This window comes from Lepisosteus platostomus, chromosome 5 (genome assembly GCF_059453375.1).
Source record: "Lepisosteus platostomus isolate fLepPlt1 chromosome 5, fLepPlt1.hap1, whole genome shotgun sequence".
Taxonomy (NCBI): domain Eukaryota; kingdom Metazoa; phylum Chordata; class Actinopteri; order Semionotiformes; family Lepisosteidae; genus Lepisosteus; species Lepisosteus platostomus.
In genome coordinates this window covers 66,265,944-66,277,947 of record NC_142615.1, presented here as the reverse complement: position 1 = coordinate 66,277,947, position 12,004 = coordinate 66,265,944, and the positions used below count along the sequence as shown (strand labels likewise).

At 45.4% G+C, this 12,004-nt stretch overlaps 1 non-coding gene across 1 annotated transcript; it reads right to left on the bottom strand.

The window, feature by feature from the left end:
• Positions 1–4,260: 4,260 nt before the first annotated feature.
• trnaf-gaa (transfer RNA phenylalanine (anticodon GAA)) lies at positions 4,261–4,333 on the bottom strand. Its single transcript has one exon. It is a non-coding gene; the product is annotated as a tRNA-Phe (tRNA).
• Between the last annotated feature and the right edge of the window lie 7,671 nt (positions 4,334–12,004).

Sequence of the window (12,004 nt, the reverse complement as noted above, 5' to 3'; positions counted from 1 at the left end):
CCGATGATCTTCTGGGCCATATTGACCATTCTCTGCAGTGCCTTTCTTTCTCGCGAAGAGGTGTTGCCATACCACACGGTGATCCCGTTGGTGAGGACGCTCTCGATAGTGCAGCGGTAGAAGTTCACCAACACATGTGTTGGCATCCCCCATTGCTTGAGGCACCTCAAGAAATAAAGGCGCTGCTGAGCCTTCTTCATGATAGAGTCAGTGTTCACAGTCCAGGTTAGATCTTTAGAGATGTGAATTCCCAAAAACCTAAAGCTGGTGACTGTTTCCACTTCCGTTCCATCAATACTGAGTGGGCTGTGAGTGTGTGGCCTGTGTCTCCGAAAGTCCACTATTAGCTCTTTCGTTTTCTTTATGTTCAAGTCCAGGTTATTGCTATGACACCACCTAAGCAGCTGTACAACTTCATCCCTGTAAGTGGACTCGTCATCATCACTGATCAGTCCTATTATAGTGGTGTCATCGGCAAACTTAATGATGCGGTTATTGCTGTGTCTTGCTGTGCAGTCGTGAGTAAATAGGGAGTACAACCTTGGACTCAGACAGCAGCCTTGTGGGGTTCCAGTGCTCAGGGTGAGTGGTGTTGATGTTTTATTGCCTATCCGCACCACCTGTGGTCTCTCGATAAGAAAGTCCAGCAGCCAGTTGCAGACAGAGTTGCACAGACCTAATCCCCTGAGCTTTGTCACCAGTTGACAGGGTATGATGGAATTAAATGCTGAACTGTAGTCCACAAACAGCACTCTCACATACGAGTTCTTAGTGTCCAGGTGTTCCAAGGCTGTATGCAGAGCCAGGGAGACAGCATCATCCACTGATCTGTTGTTCTGGTAGGCGAACTGCAGGGGGTCCAGGGACTCTGTGATGGAGGAGTTGATGTGTGACAACACCAGCTTCTCCAGGCATTTCATCACCACAGATGTTAATGCTACTGGGCGGTAATCATTCAGGCATGTCACTTTTGTCTTTTTGGGGGTTGGAACAATAGTGGTTTTTTTAAAGCAGGTGGGGACCATGGACTGTGACAGGGAGGAGTTAAAGATGTCTGTAAACACTGTGGTCAGCTGGGCTGCACATGTCCTCAGGACGCGAGGTGGTATCCCATCAGGCCCTGCAGCCTTACGGATTTTCACCCTGCTCAGAGTCTTCTGCACGTCCTGCTCTGAGAGTTTCAGAACAAACTCGCCCTGCACGCTTGGGGTCTTCTCGGCAGTGCCCGTGTTCAGAGCATCAAAGCGGGCATAGAAGTGGTTCAGCTCGTCAGGCAGGGATGTGTTGTTCGTGTCAATCTCCTGGCTGCAGCCCTTGTAGCCTGTGATTGACTGTAATCCCTGCCACAGCCTCCGGGTGTCAGCGCACTGCATTTCAAGCCGCACTCTGTAGCTCCGTTTGGCGCGTTTTATGGCTTCTTCTAATGCATACCGTGATTTCTTGTACAGCTCTTTGTCCCCCGATTTGAACGCGGTGGATCTATCTTTTATTTTATTGCGAATGTCGTGGTTGAACCACGGTTTCTGATTGGGAAATGACCTAATTTTCGTTTCTGGTACACAAACGTCGGTGCAGTATTTAATATAGCTGGTGACCGCGTCCGTATACTCATTTAAATCTGTGTCGGGAGCTCTGAATGCGTCCCAGTCTGTACTATCAAAGCAGTCTATTAACTTGCTTTCCGCCTCCTCAGACCAACAACGCACTGACCTGTTCGCAATGGGGGAGGTCTTCAGCTTCTGTTTGTACTCAGGAAGCAACAGGAGAGCGATGTGGTCCGACTTACCGAAACTCGGTTTGGGAAGCGCTTTGTATGCCCCTTTTATTGTTGTGTAGCAGTGGTCTAAAATATTGCCTCCTCTTGTCGGTACAGTGACATGCTGAATGTATTTTTGCAGAACTTTCCTCAGATTGCAGTGGTTGAAGTCCCCAACTACAATTGAGACGGCTTCTGGGTGGGAGTTTTCGTGCTTGTTGATAATGTCGTGGAGTTCGCTATGTGCTGCTTCCACGCAGGCTTGAGGTTGAATGTAAACGATTGTGATAATAGTGGCGGAAAACTCCCTCGGCAAATAAAAGGGTCGACATTTTATGGTCAGGTGTTCTAGATTCGGCGAGCAGGATTTAGAGATTACCTTCACGTCGGTGCACCACTTGCTGTTGACCAGGAAGCAAACGCCTCCGCCTTTGTGTTTGCCGGTTGCTTGGTGGTTTCTGTCCATGCGGTAAACGGTGAACCCCTTTGGCTGGATGGCGGTGTCCGGGACGCATGCATTCAGCCAGGTTTCAGTGAAGGCATAAACACAGCAATCCCTCAGGTCCCTTTCCGCGTTGATCCGACAATGTAGCTCATCTATCTTATTGTCCAGTGACTGAACATTAGCTAACAAAATAGACGGCAGCGGTGGTCTGTGCGGACGCCTTCGTAGTCGCGCTAGTACGCCGCCTCGTCTTCCCCGGCGTCTGCTGCCCACCTGTTGTTGTTGTTCGCCGCATCTTTGTCCGATCCAGCAGGTGGGGTCCAGTACGTGAAAAAAGTTGTTTGATGACATTAAGGAGTCTATCCTCAGGTTTAAAAGCGTTTGTCTATCATAAGTAATGGCAGACATTGAGCGTCCAACACAAAACAAGAGTATTAACGTATAAATAAACATTAAAACAGACACACAACGAGAGAGCTTTCTGTAAACCGTCGCCATCTTTCCGGCGCCGGACAGCTGCAGCGTCTCTACACGATGCTGCACAGTGGCTTCGATGTGCTCGAGGATATCACCCTTTTAAAAAAGGACATCCAGAGCGTAGCGGAAGAAAGTAGTCGAGGAGTGCTGTTAAGAAGCAGAGTGCAGTTCTTGGAAGAAAATGAGAAGTGTACTCACTTCTTTTTCAGGAAAGTGGTAGGTTCCAAGTCTGTCATGGAAAGTGTAGTTGATGAGGAGGGAAGAGAGAGTACAGAGCTGAGTGCTATCCTCTCCTGCATTGAGGCCTTCTTGTCACGGACGTCCAAGGGGCCTAACCGTGGGGAGCAGGAGGGCGGAAAAAGACCCATATGCGTAGCGGCGAGACGGGAAAAAGGCCCGGGCTCAATAGTGCAAAGAGTTCAGGAATGCCGTATAGAAACCTGTGCCCTCAGGGAGCGGACATGGGGCGCCCTGGTGCTAGGCGGGTCTCAGGACATCCAAACGTCAGTGCTGAGCGAGGACAGAGTGCAAGACCCGGAAATATTTAGCCCAAGGGAAAGAGAGGGACAGGAAGGACAGCAGACCAGAAACTAGGGACAGGTAAGAGGAGGACCGCCCTCTGGCTGCAGAGGGCGTGACACTTCTACACAAGACTGTACAGCTCTACAGAGGTAAAGGATGAAGAAATTCATTTTTTTACCTCAAAGCTAGAAAACGTTTTGAGTGAAGAAGATGGGGAAGTATTTGAGGAGGATTTGACAGTAGAAGAGCTGAGAGGCTACGGAGAGCTTACAGAAGGGGAAAACCCCGGGTGCTGACAGGCTCCCTAAAGGGGCGTCTGCTTTTACTACTTGCACGAATGAAGGCAAAAAAAAGCCAATCGACATGAACGAACGGCGCTTTACAGAGGAGTACTGCCTGACTGGATCGTTGATGAACGACAGAGGCCACTCCGACCTCTTCTCGGTTTTCTTCAATGACTTACTAAGGATCTTCTTCACATTCGCCCATGCAGGGGAAGCCAGTTACACCAAAGCAAATGCAGGAAAGTGCATTTCAAGCAGAGACCAGGAGGGACTTGTTTACACCGAGAGTGGTCGGAGAATGGAACAATGCGCCCAGCCCTGTTCCTGGAGCCGATTCTTGATGAGATCTTGGGCTCACTAAGAGGCCCCCGCTGGATGCTAATCTTTCTGTTGTTCTTGCAGGTCCTGCGCTGCTTTTGAGCCGACAGAGCTCGTCCTGGTCTGTCGGCACAGCCCAATTGCGAATGATCGGCTCCGCGTACAGAAGGAACGTGCGTTTGGTACAAGAGTGCACGAAGGCACCGGAAATACATTGGGAACAAATGACCGGTCGCTCAAGACCTCTGTGAAGTACAGGAGCGTGCAAAACGAGGCTGCTTCCACCCGGTCTCGAACCGGGGACCTTTCGCGTGTTAGGCGAACGTGATAGCCGCTACACTACGGAAACCTGCAGGGACCGCTGCTGGTGTCTCGCTTGCGTTTCGGGCTGAGAAAGGGACGCGTCACTTAAGGCAGGGGGCGCTGGAGAGAGGAACAAAGGGCGCGATGAAACAAAATGCCGAAACCCGGGATCGAACCAGGGACCTTTAGATCTTCAGTCTAACGCTCTCCCAACTGAGCTATTTCGGCGGTGCGCAGAGCCCACTGCCACCTGCTCCAGCCTTCCTGTGTTGCGGCATGAGTGCACCAAGAGTAGCGGGAGAGTGTTGCAGGAACGTCACTCAGAAGGAAAGCCACCCAGGTGCGCCCTCTGAGCTCTGTCCAGCGCATCTTCCTCGCATGGACTCCTGCCTGCGACGGGCGGGAAACAATTAGCAAGAACAGAACGACACCCCATGAGTGTCTCATGACCACACCTTAGGTTGTGACACGTGCAGGTGTGAGGAGTTGCCGGGCTACTTTGGAGCAGAGCTTGGGCAGAGGGGGGGCGGGAAAGCAGACAAAGAGGTGACACCTCAAGGTCTGCACAATCACAGCTCTCCGCCGCCCCAGGCTTCCGCTCGATAAGCTACTGGACACACCCGCCCCTCCTCACACAGACCGTGGAAAAGCCCCCGAGTGGGAGGGCTCTCTCTTCCTCCCAGGAGCTCTTGGACACGACGCACAGACAGAGCGCGGGGAGCCGCCGCCTGCAAACACGGCTCCAGGCAGGACTCCACTCCGCAGGAGCCGCAGAGCAGAGGAGATGGGGGCAGCTAAGATCCAGTGCAGAGACCTGATCTGTTGTTGCTGTGTACGCTGTCCTTTCTCTTCTCGGGGTAGGACATCAGGAAGCACATTGAAGCGCTGCGACATGCACTGTACAGATCCCGCCACTACTGGGCCCGATTTCCCCGGATCGAAACCGGGCGGAAACAGGCCCTTTTCGTTTGTTGCCACGCAGACTGTTTGGGGATTCGCCTAGCGCTGAGATCGAACAGACCCACTCACCTCTTAGTGTGGCGGGATCTGCACAGCGGATGTCGCAGCGCATCCTGCTTTCACTTCAATGCATGTCCTGATGTACCCTGGTCTCCCGCGTGACAGGTGGGGATATTTGCCACTATACTAACGAGGAAGACATCGCTCTCTGCTTAGTGTGTAAAACACTTACTTGCAGCATTGTGGGTGCTGTGGTTTAAATGCTATTGGTTTGTGAACAGAATACCCCTATCCAAGTACATTGTGCCACATTAAATAAACACACGAGAAAAAGAGATTCAGAACGCAAAGCTGTGTCAGTGTTCTGTGTAAAAAATCGGTTTGAACATCATGGGAGCTGTTTTTAATAAGCTGCTGAGTAAAGAATATTTTAATCTTCCTGCTGTCAGTAGTATTGTGAATATAGTTGACTCTTACCCGAATGAAAACAGAACGTAAAGGAAGGGTTTCAGAATTCAGACAAAGCTTTATTCCCGTGCTTACAGTCTGAGTAATTGGAGACTGCGCTATTCTGTTGCCTATGGTCATATACGTGTTTTTCGCATGAAGCCATATTGAACAGTATTTCTCGCGTTGTGAACTTGTGCACACAGCGGTCCCCCGGGTTCCAGTTAGTGCGTAATTACGCATCGATGAAAAACCGGAGGTTTAGAAAAAGATAATTAGCTCACTGATACTTTGATGTAGAGGCTGTGGAAATATCCACATGTCGTGGTCTTTTAAATGCATTTGGTTTGAAGGCGTTCTGTGCTTCCGTTGCGAAGATATGGACAAAAGAATATTCGTGCTTGGTCAAACTAATGTCATATAAACGAAAAAGTAAAGGCTGAGAAAGCATTCACAATGTATTTTATACACAAAGCAAGTATTCTCGCGATTCTAAGAGGTTTCGTGTAAACGCTACAGGCGTGCCAAAATCGTTTTCGAACTTCAAGCTAACTTTTCCCCGGTCTGGTACCATAGGTCACGTAGCTTAAAATCCCAGTCATGTTTTTTTCCCTATCTTGTGGTACATAACGTACCATTTCGGACTATCACAAAGGGCTTGATTTCGTTAAATGCATGTATTAATTTCCTTTCTGGAAAACTTGTATTTCAAGAAATTCACACAGCTTGCGAGAAATGAAATTCAATTCTTGATTATCAGTGTAGAAGAAATATTGCCATTTGGCAAAAAAATATATTTTTTTAACCGGAAAGCTGTGAGGTGAGACAGGGACCCACCATTCCGTCTGTGTGGCTCGTTTGGTTGTTAACTGAAAGGTTGGTGGTTCGAGTCCACCCAGGGACGGGTTTCTTTTGCGATGTAAACATTGTCTTCGCAAAGGTCGATTGGATTTCTAAGCGAAACCTTAACCATTTTAATATTTGCAGGAAATGCGAGTGCTTAACACGTGTCTGAATCACCGGGAAATGTTCGATTGCTGTATGCCCAACATCGCAACTCCCCAGGAAACCAAATTCAACCAAGAAAAAGTTGAGTCGTCATTTATACCCCCGTTGCATCCTCTGCTGAAATATTTTAAAAATACAATGCAGATTTGTTTAAGAACTTGCAAGCTTTGTTACATTAGCACCGTGCATTTGGACTTCGATATTTTGACACATTTACCTTAATTTTAAACATAAATACTGTACAATCTATTGTAATTTTGTTGTACTAATAAAATATGTTAGCTGAGGATGCAAAGGGGTGAAAGGGGAAGGTCAGAGGTGTAGTATTGGTGGAGGTGATAAGGATGTTGATGATTTTTCTCTGTAGAGAATTTTGAGTTTTTTATCCTTCTCTGAAGTGAGAAACTGGAAGAGTTGGGAGTTGAGGGATCTGATGAGGTTAGTTATGAAAGGAAGTTGATGTGGAGCTGTTAGCCGTAAAAACTCCTTAATGTCTTTGATGTTGTCATCAGCGATAAACTGCATTCAGCAAAGATAAAAAGAAAATTATCTTTGCTTACTGCCCTGTCTTTCTCACACCTGAAGAAGGCTCCACAGCCGAAACATTGTGATTCTTTTCTTCTCTTATCAGCAGGAATAGTCCTTTACTTGTTCCTTTGCAGCCTACGCATGCTGACGCAGCTACCCACCCGATAGCTAACATTCCTATAATCACAACTATGAATGTCCACTTTGGGTATTTTTTCCATGCTTATTTATTATTATTATTTATTCTATCATTGAAGCATATTTTATGTCATACTGAAGTGTCCTAATCACTGAAAAAATATTTTTTTAATTTAGAAAGTAAGAAAATGATAAATCACTAGGAATTGCATTTAGCCTGTTCTGATCTAGATTTTCTATATACTTTAACATGCCATGTTCACAATGTCACAACTCATAAATGAAACAGTGAAGTGTTGTAATTACAAATGTACATAGTGTCGGGACATTGAGATGTTTTGGTAATGAGGAAGGAGGGACATGCAATGTTCACAGGGTCAAATTTATAAAACGCTACAGTAAAATTTCTTGTATTTCGGGATTATGAGAGCCTGTTACATTGTGTCTCACACCTCAGTGTCAGAATTTTGAGACATTTTTATAACCAGAGGTAGGTTCATAGCAATAAGCAGAAAGTGCGATCATCCTTTGCTCATCCTCGGTTAACCATATATTCTCATATGCCATGTTCTGAATGTCCCATTTAAAACTGCTATATTAAAATTAAGACTTTTTTATGATCAGAAGGCAAGGTTGTGGTAAATATGCATAAAGTGCAAGTGAACTTATGTTTTGCCTTTGTCTTGTTATTGTGAGTTTTGAAAATTGGTTTTCGATTTTCTGAAATGCGTTTCACACAAAAATGCAATTTGGATAGTCACTACTTATATATTCCCCTTAACTGAGGATATGTACAGTAATCCATCCCGATTAGTACTTTTAAAAATTACTGTAGAGAGAGCCATCAGAAAGGGAATGAAAACTTGCTTTAAACAAAATCAAGCTGCATGTAATCATCCATAGTGATACATTTTGTAAGACAAGACAGGAAGAAAGACACTGGTGGGATTTGAACGCAGAATCTCCTGTTTAATAGGAAAACACTTTAACCAAATCGGCCAAGATGCTGTCAGAGTATTAACATCATGTCTGCGTCAGTGATTACAGCTGACTATCGCTGGAGGACAGTTCACTGTGAACAAGTCAGCCAGCATAATGAGGGGGAAGAGACTGACCTCTGTGATGCACTATAGAGTTACATTAACCTTCTATCCAACTGTTCTATGCTGCATTCTATCCTAGTGGTAAATATTGGTTTCCGTGCGTGTAATATTCCTTTTTTTGTCAAATTTTATCATGCACAAATTTTGCTGTTGAAAATAAGCCTTGTGGTTTTCAATGTTGTGATCCTTTTACCCCAGTGTCACCAAAATTGATACATTGTGCTTTGGCAATTCTTCAGGCTATATTGTTTAGAGGAGCTCAGTTGAATTAGTTTATATTAAGTATTTCTTTTCCCTTTAATCCTTTAAAACATATTACATTTTCAAAACATTGTATCTTTCTTCCTACTATTTGTAGCGGCAATGCTTGTTAATAAGACAGAATTAAGTGTTGCTGTGCTTTCCCAAATGAGGCTCCATCTCTCTCTTCAAGCTATTCAGGCAGGCTTTGTTTTTAAAAACATTTAAAGATGTTTTCTTTTGATAGGGGACAGCTCCCAAATGGGGATGCATTTAGCTAAGCCTAGCTATCATGATCAGTGGGCATCCATTGGCGCCTATCTGTCTAGGGAGTGCCAGATGGACATCTGGACTGCATTCCTAAGTGTCAGGAGTAAGTGACTCATATCTCACCTTGATCAACCAATCAGGGACTGGTAGGGCCGAGTAACCCACGTGGGTCTCTGATGCCCATGAAACTTTCATCCAATGAACGAGCTGAAGTTCCTCCAGGTAAAAACAGGCAACACAGAGCTCCAAGACTATTCTAAAGGGAATTCAAAGGAGAATTCCAGGAGTGTGAGACAATTCCAGGGCGGGACGGCCCAGGAGCAGAAAGGCTGCCAAGGGCAGGACATTCTCGCAGCGCGCCTCCTGACCATCCTGAGACTCAGCCCGGACAACCACGGAACGGCCAGTGTGTCCGAGTGCCAGAACTTTCCTTTGTTCTAAGAGTCTAGAGCGGAGGTTGCCAGAGAGTAACCAGAGGATCCACCCGAGCAGGCCTCGTGAACAGGTCGGAACTGTGGACAGCTGAATCACTATTCAGAACTAGCTCTTCATCAGGAACGAACCGGTCCTCTTCCTGACTTGCTGGGACCCACAGTCATCTTTTCTCCTGTGTGCAAACTTTGCTAGTTAAAGCCAACACTAACTAGCTGGTCAGTGAGCATCAGCAGCGCACCGTCACAAGCCGCACAGCACAGCCTGGCACCGAGCCAGAGAGCGCGGATTGGACAGCAACAGCCTGCAACTGTTTCTTTGTGCCCGCAGGAGATCTGAATCCCCAGAGATTGGATGAGTATTCAACTTCAATGCATTACAGCTCAAGAATTCAATTGTTATCCCAAACAGTTGATATCAATTTAATTCCTAAGAGTTATGTACTTGTTTTGAGTATCTAATGTAGAAGTTGTAACCAAGTTCAATTACGAAATGGTCTAAATGAATGATATACTGAACGTATGTCCTCTTGATATATGTAACTCTTGGTAACTGACTGAATATATACCCTTTGTATTCTGATAACCCTCTTGATAAGATCTGTTAGGTTTATATGCATATTCCATATATTAAGAAATGTATCCTCGTGTATTAGTACCTGTGTGTGTGCATTGTTTGAGTTATATCGCATGGTTGGATTCTAAAGCCATTAAAAGAATCATTTTGTGATTTACTGCTACAATTAATAATTGTCCCAGTAAATGCCCAAACCCTACAGAACTGGTGCCTTCAGAAAGCACACTACATAGTGATGACATCTTTCTGTATGATCAGGACAGGAGCTGCAGGTCCACTGTGTTGTGGCTGCAGTACAATTTTAGCTTATTATTATAATACTTTTTAACAGCGACAGAATCTTAAGATCACAAGGTGTTTACAATATTATTTCAGTATTAAGCTGTTACTACATTCGGAACTGTCCCATAGGATTCAGTGTTCCATTAGTTTGGCACTAAACTGCTTAGTCTATTGCAGGAATTGTACTTAGTCCTGTCCTGTAGTGTCATCTAGAGAGCAGCAGCTGTTTCCTTGGGCTCATTGCAATTGGGAACATTGTGATTATTGAGCAGGGGACTAAAGTCAGCAGACGAGCGCGTTGCAAATCGGTAGTAATCTGGCGTACAGAGCTGCATGCTAATCTCTGGATCATCTCCAGTTAATGCGATGCTGTTCTTACCTTGCAATTGACCCAATCTGACTACTGGCACCAACCCTGTTATTACAAAGAAACTTCTTGTGTACCTACCGTGATACATAAGTTTGGTGGAGAGGTTTGGCAGCCCATATTCAGTCAAAGATGTGTGTGCAGATCACTGTGATATATAGGCATCAACAAACTGACAAATACAATATTAAATGTTTAACTGATAAAGCCCAAATGGACCAAACCTGTATAAATTAGTGGTGGAAAGGAGTCTTTATATATAGCAAAAGGTCTCTGATCCTTTGGTAAGAACGATGGGTATATAACCCATTGTCCTCAATATTAGAAATGAATCCTTGAGCATTGCCGTTGTACCAACGATCCTCAAAAGTGCTGCCATTACCCCCTTCCCATAAAAGCCTTACATTAACCTTTCTTGCATAAACTGTAGAACATGCCATCACATTTCAGTTGCTTCTCAGTAGCAGTTTGATCTATTATCAACCTGCTCCCCACATCATAACCTTCGCTCTTCTAATTCTAGTCTCCTAACTGTCCCCCAAGCCTGTCTACACTGTATGGGTGACAGAGCCTTCTGCTGTTATGCCCCCAAGCTCTGGAACTCTCTCCCCAAGGATACCAGAGTCACCTTCCCTAAACTCCTTCAAATTCAGACTCAACACCTTCTTCTGTAGAAGAGCCTTTACTGAACTGGTTCTATTCTTTACCCCTCTGCTTCTACTTTTCTCCTCAATCTATTGGAATTGTTTTATCCTGTGTATTCTAATTGTAATTTTGTCAAGTGCTTTGAGAAGCCACCTTCGGAACCATTATATAAAATAGTTTATTCTAAATCCTTGAAACTTTAATAGGGCACTGCAGTAGGGCTAAAAATTGACAGCCTTAGTGGGCCATCATGATTTGTGCAAATTATAGGTAGTCACAAAGGAAGACTAGGATTCACTTGAAATCCATGACACGGGACACTGAAACAGTGGAGAGGCTTTGTGTAGTAAGCATTCAGTCTCAATCTACACCATCTGTGCTGCTGGTAGAGGTAGTTGTGAACACCTGTCTTCCGGATCAAGTACTGGGATCTCCAGTCTCAATCCTAATACTTATGACTGTCCACTACCACTGCTGTGAAACCAACACCCATAACATAAGACCTCCGAGATTCTAACTGTACCATTATTCACACACCAGTATTGTTCCTCTGCTAAGGAAGGAAGGCCTACTTTACACCAAGCCCCTGTTGACAATTCCTTCCTTGTGTTTATTTTAGTCAGTTTGTGCAGCCCAGAATAGGACATCAGATCTCACTCTTACTGGGCACTACAGTAGCAACTCACTCCATAAGCACTACCCCTCTCGGAAACGGGAGGATTTCCAGTATATTGAACACCTCTGTCTCTCCCACAGTAAAAAAAAAAGTCACAATGACCTGTCCAAGGAATAGTGCGGCCATCTTCCCCCAGTACAATGCTTTATAACTCCAGCCATTTTCAGTCCTCATTGGCAGCAATACAGGAAGCATTCTTGAAAGTGGAACCCCCACAAATACAGTAC